Source organism: Cervus elaphus, chromosome 5, assembly GCF_910594005.1.
Source record: "Cervus elaphus chromosome 5, mCerEla1.1, whole genome shotgun sequence".
In the NCBI taxonomy this organism is placed as follows: Eukaryota; Metazoa; Chordata; class Mammalia; order Artiodactyla; family Cervidae; genus Cervus; species Cervus elaphus.
In genome coordinates this window covers 77,227,941-77,243,369 of record NC_057819.1, presented here as the reverse complement: position 1 = coordinate 77,243,369, position 15,429 = coordinate 77,227,941, and positions in this window count along the sequence as shown.

The following is a 15,429-nucleotide window of genomic DNA, read 5'->3' as shown; positions in this document are numbered from 1 at the left end:
GGGTAACATGCAAGGATAATTGAAAGAGCGCTGACTGACAAGGACAAAGACCAAGATTCACATCATGTTATGCCATTTCTAGGCTCATCCAAGGCAACCAGCCATCAAAAGTCACAGTCTAGTGACCTGGATCATATTCTGAAGGCTGAGTTCTGGAGGCATATCTGTATCACTCATTTTAAAAATTTGATTCTGAGTGCCTTCCTGTGATGTGGTCTCTTTTCAGTTAATTACATTTTCTGCCACTGCTTTTTCTCTGACCCTTGAAAGCATTTAAGATTTTTGAGTCAGTCCTTAGTCTGTTGCAGCTATGGAAACTTAGGAATTTTGGTTCCTGCTAGAACAATATATATTTTGCACCATTTCTATATTTAAGCTGTAAATGTCTGAACACACTAGGTTTTCCTCTATTGGCTCTATTGTGGACTTTTTTCTCAGAAGGCCTGCACTCTCTGTATCATAATATTTGCCTCATTTGCTCTCACGATGCTATGTAAATTGTATGTAATAAATATTACTTTTATGTAACAAATATCGACATAACATATGCTTTTAGATTGTTGACACATTTTAGGGTTTATGATCTTCAGATGGACTCACTTTCACATCTTTCACTGTCTTTGTTAAGTAGATATTTCTTCCTCACAGGCACATTTTTAGAACTTTCTACAGCAGGCAGATATTATTGCAAAAACATTTCATTTTGTTGATTTTAGTATCTTGCTTCAGCCTACCCACAGACATCTCCAGGAATTATTGTTCACAACAGCTCATGTTCATGCATATGTTGGTTCTCCACTGAGTTCCTAAAAACATACATAGTGATTATTTAGAGGTTTCATTTCCACATTGATCCTGATTATTCATTCTGTATTTTATGATAACCATAAATTAAGTAGCAGTAGTTATACAGTCTGAGAAGGCAATGGCACCCCACTCCGGTACTCTTGCCTGGAAAATCCCATGGATGGAGGAGCCTGGTAGGCTGCGGTCCATGGGGTCACTAAGAGTTGGACACAACTGAGCGACTTTACTTTCATGTTTCACTATCATGCATTGGAGAAGGAAATGGCAACCCACTCCAGTGTTCTTGCCTGGAGAATCCCAGGGACAGGGGAGCCTATGGGTTGCCGTCTACGGGGTCGCACAGAGTCGGACACGACTGAAGTGACTTAGCAGCAACAAAGAGAAGCATGGTATGACAAAGCAGAAAGAGACTAGATCTTTTATACAAGAGACCAGACCAATGTGATCTTAAGACCACAGTGGCTGGGTTTTCTAACTCATGTGTATATTTGAAAATTCTCTTCCATGTAGAATATTTAAAAATACAGACAATATAAAAGAGTAGTAAAACATAGAGACTAATTAGAAATCATTCAAGTATCTAACACCTTAAGACAGAGTATATTCCCATTACAGATAAATTCTCTGTGCATATCATTCTGGTATTCCTAGGTGGTACTAGTGGTAAAGAACCCTCCTGCCAATGCCAATGCAGAAGATGTAAAAGGCATGAGTTTGATCCCTGGGTTGGGAAGATTCCCCAGAGGAGGGCATGGCAACCCACTCCACTATTCTTGCCTGGAGAGTCCCATGGACAGAGGAGCCTGGTGGGCCATAGTCCATAGAGTCACAAAGAGGTGGACATGACTGAAGCAGCTTAGCATACATATGCACATCATTCTGCCTTCCTCATAGAGATCATCACTGGCCTGGCCTTTGTGAGAACCAGTTTTACCATGTATGTATATATCCTTAAAAATAGGTTGATTTTTGCCTCTTTTAACATTTTATATAACTGAAATAATTCTGACTTATTCTGTGATCTGCTGCTTTCACTTAATGTTGTTCATGAAATGCACTGGTGATAAGGCATTAGTTAAAGACAATTTATTTTAATACTATGTTTGTGTCCCAGTGCATGGGTTCATCACACTTTTTGTATTTATAAACTCAATTACTATGTTATCTAATTTGGGCTTATTACAAACAATACGTCTATGAACATACTTGTATATCTCACCCAATAGCATTTTTCAAGTGTATCTCTCAAGAGTATCCTGGAAAAGGAATTGTTGCATCCTGAATTGTACCCCTTCAATTTCTCTAGATTATGGAAAATTGATTCTACAATATTCATTTTATTCTATATCTATGACACATGAGAAGTAGAATTTAAAACTTGCCAATCTCTTTGTTGTGTGGAAATATTAAGTTGCAGTTTCAGTTTGCCTTTTTCTGAGTATTAATGAGGCAACGTATCTAAAAGGCCTAGTCTTCCACCTGGGAAATCTGTGGTTCCTTGGAACTTTGACAACACATTTTCAGCATTGTGCTGTTTTACTATTTTCTTTTTCTGTCTTATATTATACTTATTTGCTGAATGGCATGATTCCTGATAGCAGAATGCAGGTGTTATTTTCTTCGTGTTCTCTGCAGTTTCTAACAATCCCCAGTGGTGGGCTATCTGTTATCTGCTGAATGAATCAATGGATGTCTAAATGTATGGATTGCAGAGCAGACATGGGATGGGGCTAACAATACAAGCTTCAACATCAGAGAGACTGGGGATAAATACTAGCTCTTCTACTCACTAGCCATCTGACCTGAGAAATGTTATTCCATCTGAATAAATACAGTTTACCTGTCTGCAAATGTGAGATAGCTGTAACAACATCCTCATAAGATTAAGTGAGATAGTTTATGTAAACCATAACTGCACTTGCTCCATCTCTGGTAACTACTATTAGTAGTGGTAGCGGTTGTAATGTTACTAAAAGCTCAGCCTCTCTCTGTATGCCAGTGTTGAATCAAATCCTGGAGACAGAGTTTTGGGTGAAGTAGAAAAGGGTAACCTGATTGCTCAGCCAGGCAAAAGGAGACACACCAGGCTTTATTGTGTCCCAACCCCAGAGAATGAGGGTTTTGTAACAGTGAGTCCGGGTCTCTGCCAAGATTAGGGTGTGAGCAGGCTTTGCAACCCCTTAGTCTCATGTCAGATGATGTCTCCTAATCCTGATGACCTTCTCTGGCCCCTTCAATCTCTGCCTCTCTGTGATTTCTGGGCTGCTCCCTCCTTGATCAGCAACTGTTCAAATCTGCCCTATGGAACTCAAGGAAGGTCACAGAGGCTAGAGTCTTGCCTACAGGAAACAGGGGGCAGAAAAGCCTCCATCCTTGGGAACCCCACAGAGCCCTGCTTGGTTTCAGTAATAATATTATTATTATTCAGATCGTGTTCTAAAGCTGTAACTTCAAAAAGTGAAACGTTTGATAAGTCCATTCCTTCATTGTTGGAGGTCAGTCAAAATATCTTCCTTCTCTGAGAGCCTTGCATGAAGTGGGAACAAATAGCAGAACAAATGTGGAAACCAAATAGAGAAAAGAATGTAGATCAATCTTTTCCACTGTTCAAAAGTATATGGGAAAGGTGTTGGCAGGGATAAAAAACAGGAAAATGGACTGGGAGGAACCATGCTGGACTTTTAGGATTCTTTTCCTGCTAACACAGCCGAGAGGATGTGAGATGCCATCCCTCCAACCTAACAAAGGCAGAGGATTAAAATCTCCCAAACCACCTTGTAAATGGTAGCCAACTGCCACATTTTAGAATCTAGTTAGAAGAGAAATATAAAAAATGTATAAGGGAACCTCAGAACACTTTAAAGTCAGAGAATATGCTAAAGAAAATGAAGCAAAGACTCAAATGAATATGCAAAAAATAATTGGGCAGAGAAATGGCAGGGACAGGAACAGATCTGCATAATTCTAAGAGCATTTTAGGCAGAAATGTAAACTAAAGCCTCTAGTGCCTTGTTAAGTCGGAGTCCGTAAAATGTAAGCATTACTAAATGAGCTATGTGTTTGCCAGTGATGAAATCACTGCAAACACTCAGAAAGAGGTCAACATTTAGGAATCTGGATTTCTATGTAAACGTATATGCTTTATAATACTCCACAGCAGTATTTGCAAAGTGTTTTTGGAGTAGTTGCATTGATAGCACTGGTATCATATAATTTACATGTATTTTTCTATAAAAACCTCTTGATGTGCAACTGTAAATAGCAAATTAGAAGCAGAGGTTTACCCAAACAATCATTTCAAGATATATGCAAAAATAAGCAGAATTTATGGAGGTAGATTACTTCTCAACTTAAAATGCTTCAAGGGTTCTCTTGTAACTCATAGAATAAAATCTAAATGCCTTAACATTAGCATAAACTCCTGCCAAGACACATTCTCATTCTTCAGCTAAGTTCCCAGTCTTTTTGCATAGACTTCACATATTACACTTTGGTAATAACAAACTGATTGTAGTTTTACCTCCTTTAGAGTTTAAGTAATTTTCTCATTTGAAAAAAAAAAAATCCATTCCACTTCCTTTACTTTGCTAACTCTTACTTAATTTTTATAAGTACACATGTTTAATGTGTATTTCCATGAAATTTACTGAAAGCATCTAAATTTCCTAAGGATGCCCCAACACCCCACATGGACGCTTGTTTTTCTATTTAACTGTGTTGCATTTATAGTACCTATCTATGAGTCTGACTCTTCCTCAAGATTCTCTGCTCATAAAGACCAATCAGTCTTTCTACTTATCTGTGTAACCTGTCAGCCTGATGCATAGCAGACACGCTATGAATTATGTGCTTGTTGTACTGAGCCTTCACAAGTCATTCCTAACTCAAACGGGCAAAATTATTTCTTGACTGTTATCAGTACAGAACGACTAGATTCAAAATTGAGCCCTTTCATTCTGAGGACCTTCAGGGTGGAGGCATGAGTGGGAGTGAGAACAAAGCTCATGAGAAGGGAGAGTTGAGCGTGACCCTGGGGGACCCCACTGCCAAGGCACAGCTGCTCTCTCAGCTACATTGTTCAAGGAAGGACTCACTGCCACAGACTCCGTTTTGTTCAGAGGTCAAGATGATTAGTATGGGGACCCAGCAATTTTCCCTAAACACCCATATTTCCAATGGAGGCATGTGGTTATTTTCTAAGGCCTGCCAGATGGAAAAGGGAGGAAGAAGAGTTGCTATGAATATATGTTCTATCTCTGCTTAAATTGACTGAGACCAGCATTTGGTTGGGAGCAAAGTGTCTGGTTAAAGGATGTGATCAGGGATCTATGTGCTCTTTACGAGCAGTATAAAGGTGCAAGGGCAAGAAAGCCAAGCCAAGACCGAGGAAAGTTAGTCTACTCTGCAAACTGAGAAAATTTAAGTTGGTATTATAAGACTTCCAAGGTCATTCAACTTAATCAGTCAGTCAGTTCAGTCACTCAGTCATGTCTGCCTCTTTGTGACCTTGTGGACTGCATCATGCCAGGCTTCCTTGTTCATCACCAGCTCCTGGAGCTTACTGAAACTCATGTCCATTGAGTCCATGAGATCCAACCACGTCTTCCTCTGTCATCCCCTTCTCCTCCTGCCTTCAGTGTTTCCAAGCATCAGGGTCTTTTCCAATCAATCAGTTCTTTGCATCAGGTGGCCAAAGTATTGGAGTTTTAGCATCAGCATCAGTCTTTCCAACGAATATTCAGAACTGATTTCCTTTAGGATGGACTGGTTGGATCTCCTTGCAGTCCAAGGGACCCTCAAGAGTCTTCTCCAACATGACAGTTCAAAAGCATCAATTCTTTGGTGCTCAGCTTTCTTTATAATCCAACTCTCACATCCATACATGATGACCATAGCTTTGACAAACGGACCTTTGTCAGCAAAGTAATGTCTCTGCTTTTTAATATGCTGTCTAGATTGGTCATAGCTTTTCTTCCAAGGAACACGCATCTTTTAATTTCATTCTGCTTAATAGCTTTTCATTTTACAAAACCCACTAACAACAATGTATCTAATTTCAGACCAACAATCCTATGAATTTGAGTTAAAGAATTTTGAGCTGGATCTGACTTCAGAATGCAGTGCTTTAAAATATGTTTGGCTGGGAAAGAATCTCACAGGAAGATATAATATGCAAACCTAAGACACTGTGGGTGAGGAGGAGAAGAGGGCTCAGGACCTTGCTGCTTGTTAGCTACACTCCCCTGCACCCCCTCCTCCCCTGACCTTCTTTGCCCTTGAGAGTTCTGATTCAGAGTAGAGATTGAGAGCCATTGATCCAGTAGCACAATTCCAACTTTTAAGATGAAGATATTGAGGACCCAGAGGTGAGGTCCTGTGTCCCACAGATAGTATATACTGCTATGCTAGCAATACTTTTGAGTTGAATTGACTATGGAAATAAAGGCAGCATATTATTAATCCCATTTGTCAATGAAAATCCTAAACCTTGGGGCAACTATATGTCTGCCTAAGGCCACAGGGCTAATAAGGTCTAGGATCAGAACTACAACCAAATCATCCAAAGTCACATGTAATAGACCTACCCTAACATCAATGTTTATGAATTTATAATGGCAATTATATTATAACAAATTATAGTTGTAATTCATAACCAATTCATCAGAATCAGCTGGAGGTTTTGTTTTCAACATGCACATATTAAGGTCCAATCAGGCTTACACAAAGTCAAACTTTCCAGTGTTGGAACTTTAGTGTGTATGAGTTGGAAAGCTCCCTGAGCTATTCAGATGCAACCGCATGGTAAGAAAATTCAGGACAGAGGTTTAGTATCTGCTTCATTACAAAGCTTCGGCTTCCAGAGAAGATGTTAGAGGGTAGCATGTGTCAACGCTTAATAGAGGATTTTGAAGATAGATACCATCACAGTGTGGTCTACCTTGGGCATAGAAATGGAGAGCTGAGGATCACACACCATATTTTTATCCTCTCTCCCTCTTACTTAACAGCTGATTAGTAATGTTATAAAATTTGCAATCAGTATCTGGTCATTTGGGTCAGTGTGCAAGAAAATACATATATTCTGACTGGGATCAATCATAATACATTTAAATATGTTCCCAATGTCAAAGAAAAGTGATCTTCTTTGCAACAATATGGTCTCCAGTATTGCAGTACTTATTTTACAGAATATTTCATATAACTTCTGAGTTTATTAAATGCTAATTTATACTAAAATCATGCTACTGATGTAAAATTTAATATTACACAGTTAAATTATAAATCAATTATATAAAATTAGAATATTATAGAACAAATGGATGCTACTTTGACTGCCAACCTCAATCCACTCTCTCCCAAGGATAACCTCTATTATTGGTGAGTTACTTTATCCTTCCCAATTTTCTATGCCTTGTGAAAATCGAGTACTTATTTATGATGAACTCTGAAACATAAATGAATCCTTGTTAGGAACTGTTGCCAATCAAGAATACTCATTTTTCACAAGTTCCTCACTAATTGATTATGCTAAAATCCCCTCAAAGATTTTGGGAAACATTCAAAACATCCAAGAACAAGATGACAAGGCTGGGGCTCACTTACAGACTTTGAAGCATTTGCCTGAGGGTTGGAGGAACCAGAAGTTGCCCTGACAGGCCCCAAGCCTATTTGGTTTTCTTCCAGAGCAGCTGGCTGGCTGACCTGAGGCTGAAAGTGGAGAGGAAAAGCAGGGAGATGCAACAAGCTAGCTGCTAATATCTAAGAATTAGAGGAAAAACTCAGTCTTTATCTTGCAGGGTTTCCAGTCCACAGGTAAAATATTTGAAGGATGGCAATAATAGAAATTCAAAAAGATTTCTGTTTCAAATGTTGAGTATCTTACTAGAACCCCACTTTTGTGAAGTTTCCTAAAATGAAGGATATCAATATATCTTGCCAGTTAGTGTCTATGATGATACCCCAAAGAATAAAACCTTTTCATATGGAGCAGAGAAAAAATTTTGATAACATTTGTCCCTGCTTTCTGAACCATTAGTATAAGAAAACAGAATTTCAAAAACTCAGTACATTCTCTACCCTTTTGGATTATTTTTTTGGTCATGCATAATTCACACAGTTCAGCTCATATTTAATCCTCCATCCTACTCAAACCTATTTTTCAGGGATTGCCTGAATGTCAATGGTGATTTTGCACATTATACAGTCACTTCCATAAAATGGTAAATGGAAAAAAAAAAAAAATCTGTTTTCTATTTTATGGAAGGCTATTTTTTTTAACCTTCATTTGCAAAAAATGTCCAAATCTAAAACTCACACTTTAGAAGTGCAATTTTTGGTTCTAGCTGTATTTTTAAAAATTTACAGATGGAGTTAGTTGCTCATTCTGTCCATTTACTTTCTCTAAAGCAATCTAATTTCTGGAGTGTGAATGAGAGAGACTGGTGCAAGAAATAAATCTGGTTAAACTTTGTCCTCTTGAGTATAAATTATGTATTATGACTCTGGTATTCTACTAAAATTAACACAATCAATGCACAATTCTAAAGGTGTTTGTTCCTCTGCCCTTTCATCTTAAAATCTTCTGAGGGAAGAATATACTATTTGATGGGCTACAGACTTGCACATCTCTACTGTGCAAATCAAATTGCTCATCAAATTGAGCAATGGAGCTTTTTAAAATATACTGATGTCAGGCCCTATCTGCAAGTTCTTGGCTTGGGCATCTCATGTTTAAAATTTTGTCCAGTGATCATAATACATGAGTGATCATTAGTTTGTATGACAAGGGCAAATAAAATATTAACTGCATTTAGCCCTTTGTAAGGAGAAGCATTATTTGATGAAAACACTTCAGTGATAAACCACATAATCCCTTAAACTGAGATTCTTTGAACTTATTTTTAAGATTTTAGGCTAGAATATGTACAACTCAAGTTTCCCTCCAAATATATAATATTTGTAATCTTTCCCTGTAAAATGTCAGCAACTGTGTCAATCAACTGCAGTATTAATTGAGAAATCCAGGAGCCTAGACTTATGGATTAAGTATTCTCTTTAACAGCATGTATACTATCTATGGTGAAACAGATCACCAGCCCAGGTGGGATGCATGAGACAAGTGCTCCGGCCTGGTGCACTGGGAAGACCCAGAGGAATCGGGTGGAGAGGGAGATGGGAGGGGGGATCGGGATGGGGAATAAGTGTAAATCTATGGCTGATTCATATCAATGTATGACAAAACCCACTGAAATGTTGTGAAGTAATTAGCCTCCAACTAATAAAAAAATTTAAAAAAAAAATAAAAAATAAAAAAAAGTATTCTCTTTAATTGAAATGCTTTCAAGATGTTTGGAATATATGAGAGATATTCAATGAATCACTGAGACTATTCAAAATGGAAAATAAATCTTTCTTCCCTCCACCTAGAATAATGCCTCTGGATATATATTAATGCATCGAGTAACCCAAACATGACAAAGTTATTATAATTATTTTCTTACTTATCTCTTGACTCTTCCTTTATGAATATATTACACTACTGAAATTCTATTTAATAGTAACCTAGCAACAACATGCCTGAAGGAGGTTGTTATTTCACTGAAGATGGAAAGCTTTGCAATTGATAGACTGTGTAAGACTCACATTTTCCATGCACTAGGTCTCATGAAAAAAATCTCATCATCCTCCTCTTCAGAAAGGATGTAGGCTAATGATGGAAAAGGTCTCAAGTTCCTCCCTTTTAGGTTTTTGTTAATAATTATGAAACATATGTGATAAATCTCTATTTTAAAAATTTAAGAAAAGAGCAATGAGCAACTCTTATAGATTTTATTTTTATTTCTGAAAAACCACATTCATATCTCAAGATGGAAAAGCCTAATCTGTGGATCTTGGTTACTTTCTGGGGTCAGTTTCTCCCCAACTCAAGCTCTGATTGACATGACTCCTGAAGAGTTCACAATTCTTGAGACTTTGACTTTCTATCATAAATAATTGAGCTGCCTTACAGGATAGGTGAAAATATAGTTATTGTCTTCCATTCCTGAGATAATTTGTTAAGACAGGAAGTTGAATAATTCCTGCATTTATTATTAGTTGGAACATTTTATTGATCATTATGATGAAATATGCAATAAGAATGCAAAGTGTTATTAAAATAATGCATCATTTTTTCTTTAGTGACTTTATTTTTGAGCTTGATACACCAGAGCTGCTTTATTTTCTCACATGGTAAACATAACTTGATATTACCTTTAATATATTTTGCCCTGAACAGAAAAAAAACATCTCCAGAGAAACTTTGTTATTAGCATACATATGGGGTATGCAAATACAAAAAAATATTTAAACAAGACTTTCTCTAAGGATTTAAAGATCCTTTATACCTATTTTCTGCTGATTCTTTGACACAGTCCTGAGATGTGGGGAGAGACTCAGTATTATTAAAGGCTTTATTTGTTCATTTGAAGCATCCTTTTTATTTTTGAGTATCAGTTGAGAGACCTATTAAGCATTACTAACTGTTTCTAGGTTTTCAGAGGAGCTTGTACAATTATGTACTTTCATACACTACAAATATATATATATACACACACACACATATAATCTCATACATTTAATATGAATGCAAGTACATAACATATCATGTATATATAAATATGCATCTCATGTATCTTAAATCTATGTGTTCATATTTGTTGAAGAATTGTTTTTTGTAGTTTACTTAGATATTATTGCACATTATCTTTAAACAATAAGATGGTTCAAATGAATTAAGCAATATTTAATGAAGAGCATTTGAAAAGATAAGAAATTGTTTATTTTAGCTTAGTTTAGTTTTGGAAAGAGATTATACTCCTAAACCATAGGTTAAAATAAATATTGACCTCAGATTAGAAGGTTCATTTGAATACGGACAAGCTTGTCATCAAGATAAATGTGGCTTGTTGGACTCAATTGACACTTGGGTTTTGGTCACTTGAGATGATTCTCCTTTCCTTCCCCAGAAAGCGCTAGAACGATAGGGTTGGGTATCAAGGTGTTATCTGAAAGGGACAGAAATTACCTCAGCTACAACAACCTAATTTGTAGATGAAGTTAAGGCCTTCTTACCAGGGAAAAAAGAAACAGCTGCTTACTAACTTCTCTTACACAGCACAGTACATCAAAGTGGCATGCTCATCCAACGTGTCCAAATATTTTCCCCTTAAGGTTGAAAAGAGGGGAAGGATATTTATGTTCACCACTTCTCTTCAACATAGTACTCTTATTCTTAGCTAGTGCAAAGAGGCAAAGAAAAGAAATAAAAAGCATTCAGATTAGAAAGGCAGAAATAACATTATTTCTGCCTATAGTCACCATGATTATGTATGTAGGAAATCCCAGGAAATATATTAAAAAAAAAAAAAAAAACAAAAAAAAAACTCTAACTTAAATGTGAATTTACCAAGGTCATAGGATATAAAATCAAAACACAAAAATCAATTGTGTTTCTATACACTAATGTACAACTAGAAACCAAAATTTAAAATAAACCAATTACAATAACTCTAAAAAATGAAATTGTATATATCTCACAAAACATATGCATAATTTGTATGCTGAAACTAAAAAAAAATAAAAAATAAATAAATCCTGGTGTAAGAAATCAAAGAAGACCTAGAGACACATACAACATTCACAGCTTTGAATATTCAGTATACTAAACATGACAATTCTCCTCAGGTTGATCCATGCATTTAACACAACACTAATCAGAATTTCAGGAAAAGATCTTATAGATATTCACCAAGTGATTGTAAAATTTAAATGGAAAGGCAAAAGTACTGCAACAGCTACAATAATTTAAGAAAAGTAAGTGGGAAGAATCACGCTATCAATTTTGTTTTAATATAAAGGGCTACAATAGTCAAAATATTATGGCATTACCGAGGGAATAAAGACATAGACTGATGGAAGAGAATAATCTAGAAGTCTATTCAAGCAAATATGAGCAATTACTTTTTGACAAGGGTGCAAAGGCAAGAAAAGAAAAAAAAAGTTAGCTTTTATTCTTGAAATGATGTTGAGACAGCTGAGCGCACATATGTAAAAAAACCCAAACTGTCCTCATACGCCCACAAACTTAACTCAAAATGGACTATAAATAAAATACACAAGAATATAAAACACATAGAAGAAGACTGAGGAGAGAAACTCTGTGACTTAGGCTGAGGAAAAAAGTTCTAGTTGTTGCTCAGCAGCTCCGTTGTCTCTCACCCTTTGCCACGCTTTGGACTGCCCCACACAACCCTTCCCTGTCCTTCACCATCTCCTGGAGTTTGTTCAAACTCATGTCCATTGAAAAGGTGATGCCGTCCAACCATCTCATCCTCTGTCATCCCCTTCTCCCCGCGCCTTCAATCTTTCCCAGCATCAGGGTCTTCACTAATGAGTCGACTCTTTGCACTAGGAGGCCAAAGTATTGGCGCTTCAATTTCAACATCAGTCCTTCCAGTGAATATTCAGGACTGATCTCCTTTAGGATGGAGTGGTTGGATCTCCTTGCAGTCCAGGGACTCTCAGGAGTCTTCTCCAACACCACAGCTCAAAAGCAACAATCCTTTGGCCCTCACCTTTTTTTATAGCCCAACTCTCACATCCATACATGACCACTGGAAAAACCATAGCCTTGACTATACACACCTTTGTGGCAACATGATGTCTCTGCTTTTTAATACACTGTCCAGATTTGTCATGGATTTTCTTCCAAGGAGCAAGGGTCCTTTAATTTCATGGCTGAAGTCACTGTCTGCAGTGACTTTGGAGCCCAAGAAAATAAAGTCTGTCACTGTTTCAATTGTTTCCCTATCTATTGGCCATGAAGTGATTAGACCAGATGCATAACCTTCATTTTTTGAAAATTGAGTTTTAAGCCAGTTTTTTTACTCTCCTCTTTCACCTCACCAAGAAGGGGCTCTTTAGTTCCTCTTCAATTTCTGCTATATGGGTGGTGTCATCTGCATATCTGAGATTATTCATATTTCTCCTGGCAATCTTGATTTCCAGCTGTGCTTCATCCAGCCCAGAATTTCTCATGATGTACTTTGCATAGAAGTTAAATAAGCAGGGTGACAATATACAGCCTTGTTTGTTCCATGTCCATTGTTCCATGTCTGGTTCTAACTGTTGCTTTTGACCTACAAACAGGTTCCTCAAGATTCAGGTAAGATGATCTGGTATTCCTATCTCTTTAAGAATTTCCACAGTTCATTGTGAGCCACACAGTCAAAGGCTTTAGCATAGTCAACGAAGCAGAAGTAGATGTTTCTCTGGAATTTCTTGCTTTTTGTATGATACAACAGATGTTGGCAATTTGATCTCTGGTTCTTTTGCAATTTCTAAATCTGGCTTGAATATCTGGAAGCTCTCAGTTCACGTACTGTTGAAACCTGGCTTGCATAGTTTTGAGTATTACCTTGCTAGCATGTGAAATGAGTGCAGCTATGTGGCAGCTTGAACTTTCTTTGGCATTGCCTTTCTTTCAGATTGGAATGAAAACTGACTTTTTCCAGTCCTGTGGCCTCCGCTGAGTTTTCCAAATTTGCTGACATATTGAGTGCAGCGTTTTCACAGCATCATCTTTTAGGATTTGAAAAGCTCAGCTGGAATTCTATCACCTCCATTACCTTTGTTCATAGTGATGCTTCCTAAGGCCCACTTGACTTCACACTCTAGGATGTCTGGCTCTAAATGAGTGATCACACCATCATGGTTATCCAGGTCATTAAGATCTTTTTTGTATAGTTCTTTTGTGTATTCTTTCCACCTCTTATTATTTTCTGCTTCTGTTAGGTCCATACCATTTCTGTCCTTTATTGTGTCTATCTTTGCATGAAACGTTCCCTTGATACCTCTGATTTTCTTGAAGAGATCTCTAGCCTTTCCCATTCTATTGTTTTCCTCTATTTCTTTGCATTGATCACTAAGGAAGGCTTTCTTGTCTCTCCTTGCTGTTCTTTGAAACTCTGCATTCAGGGGCTTATATCTTTCCTTTTCTCCTTTGCCTTTTGCATCTCTTCCTTTCTCACCTATTTGTATGGCCTCCTCAGACACCTATTTTGCCTTTTTGCATTTCTTTGTCTTGGGAATGATTTTGATCACCACCTTCTGTACTGTGGAGATTCAGCAAACTAGCCAAGAACACGTTGTGTAGGCTCTCTCGCCCCACGTTTTGTAAATAATGACTATGTTACAGCTGAGAGCATTTATAACTCTGCATCGTGAGATTTATGCAACTTTTGAGATCACTTATAACACTATGCATGCGAATCATGAGGTACTCACCTGGTCACGAGCTACTTTGTGCAGTAAGCCTGTATGAGTTCAGCAAGAAAGCCCTGGCTGCTTTTGCACTGGGGCTGCATTGGAGTGACACCATGGTTATGTTATATGAGGTTATGTAGTGACTGTGTTATTGCTACATTATGACTATGTCGTGCCTGCTGCTAAGGCTGCTATGTCTGCCAGGAAAGAGGCTGTGTTATGGCTGCCGTGTCAGCCAGGAGACAATAAGCGTGTCTGCAGTTCCTTCATCTCCTCACATCTTCTTCCAGCCTCTTAGCTTGAGTATTGCTGATCCTGGGTTCAGTGACCAGTACAGAAAGTGTAAACAGAGAGACTTTTGGCACTGTGAGAAGGATCAACAGTACAGGTACAGTGATGTGAATCTCTGTCCACAGTTCTTCAGACACTCTGTCTCTCAGATCTAATCCTTTGTGCCTATTTGTCACTTCCACTGTATAATCATAAGGGATTTAACTTCCCTCATACCTGAATGGCATAGTGATTTTCCCTACCTTCTTCAATATAAGTCTGAATTTTGCAGTAAGGAGTTCATGATCTGAGCCACAGTCAGCTCCCAGTCTTTTTTTCTGCTGACTGTACAGAGCTTTTCCATCTTTGGTGTTGCAAAGAATGGCAAAGATGGCTGCAAAGAATATAATCAATATGATTTCAGTGTTGACCATCTGGTGATGTCCATGTGTAGAGTCATCCCTTGTGTTGTTGGAAGGGAGTGTCTGCTATGATCAGTGTGCTCTCTTGGCAAAACTATGTTAGTATTTGCTCTGCTTTATTTTGTACTCCAAGGCCAAACTTTCCTTGATACTCCAGGTATCTCTTGACTTCCTACTTTTGCATTCCAGTCCCATATGATGAAAAGCACATCATTTTTTTGATGTTAGTTCTAGAAGGTCTTGTAGATCATCACAGAACCGTTCAACTTCAGCTTCTTCGACATTAGTGGTTGGGGTGTAGAATTGGATTACTGTGATACTGAATGGTTTGCCTTGGAAATGAACAGAGATCTATCATTTTTGAGGTGCACGTTTGGACTCTATTGTTATCTAAGAAGGTTACTCTATTTCTTCTAAGGGATTTTTGCCCACCTTGGTAGATATAATGATCATGGGAATTAAATTCACCCATTCTGGTCCATTTTAGTTCACTGATTTCTAAAATGTCAATGTTCACTCTTCCATCTCCTGTTTAACCACTTCCACTTTACCTGGATTTTTAGAGCTAACATTCCAGGTTCCTATGCAATATTGCTCTTTACAGCATCAAGCCTTGCTTCTATCA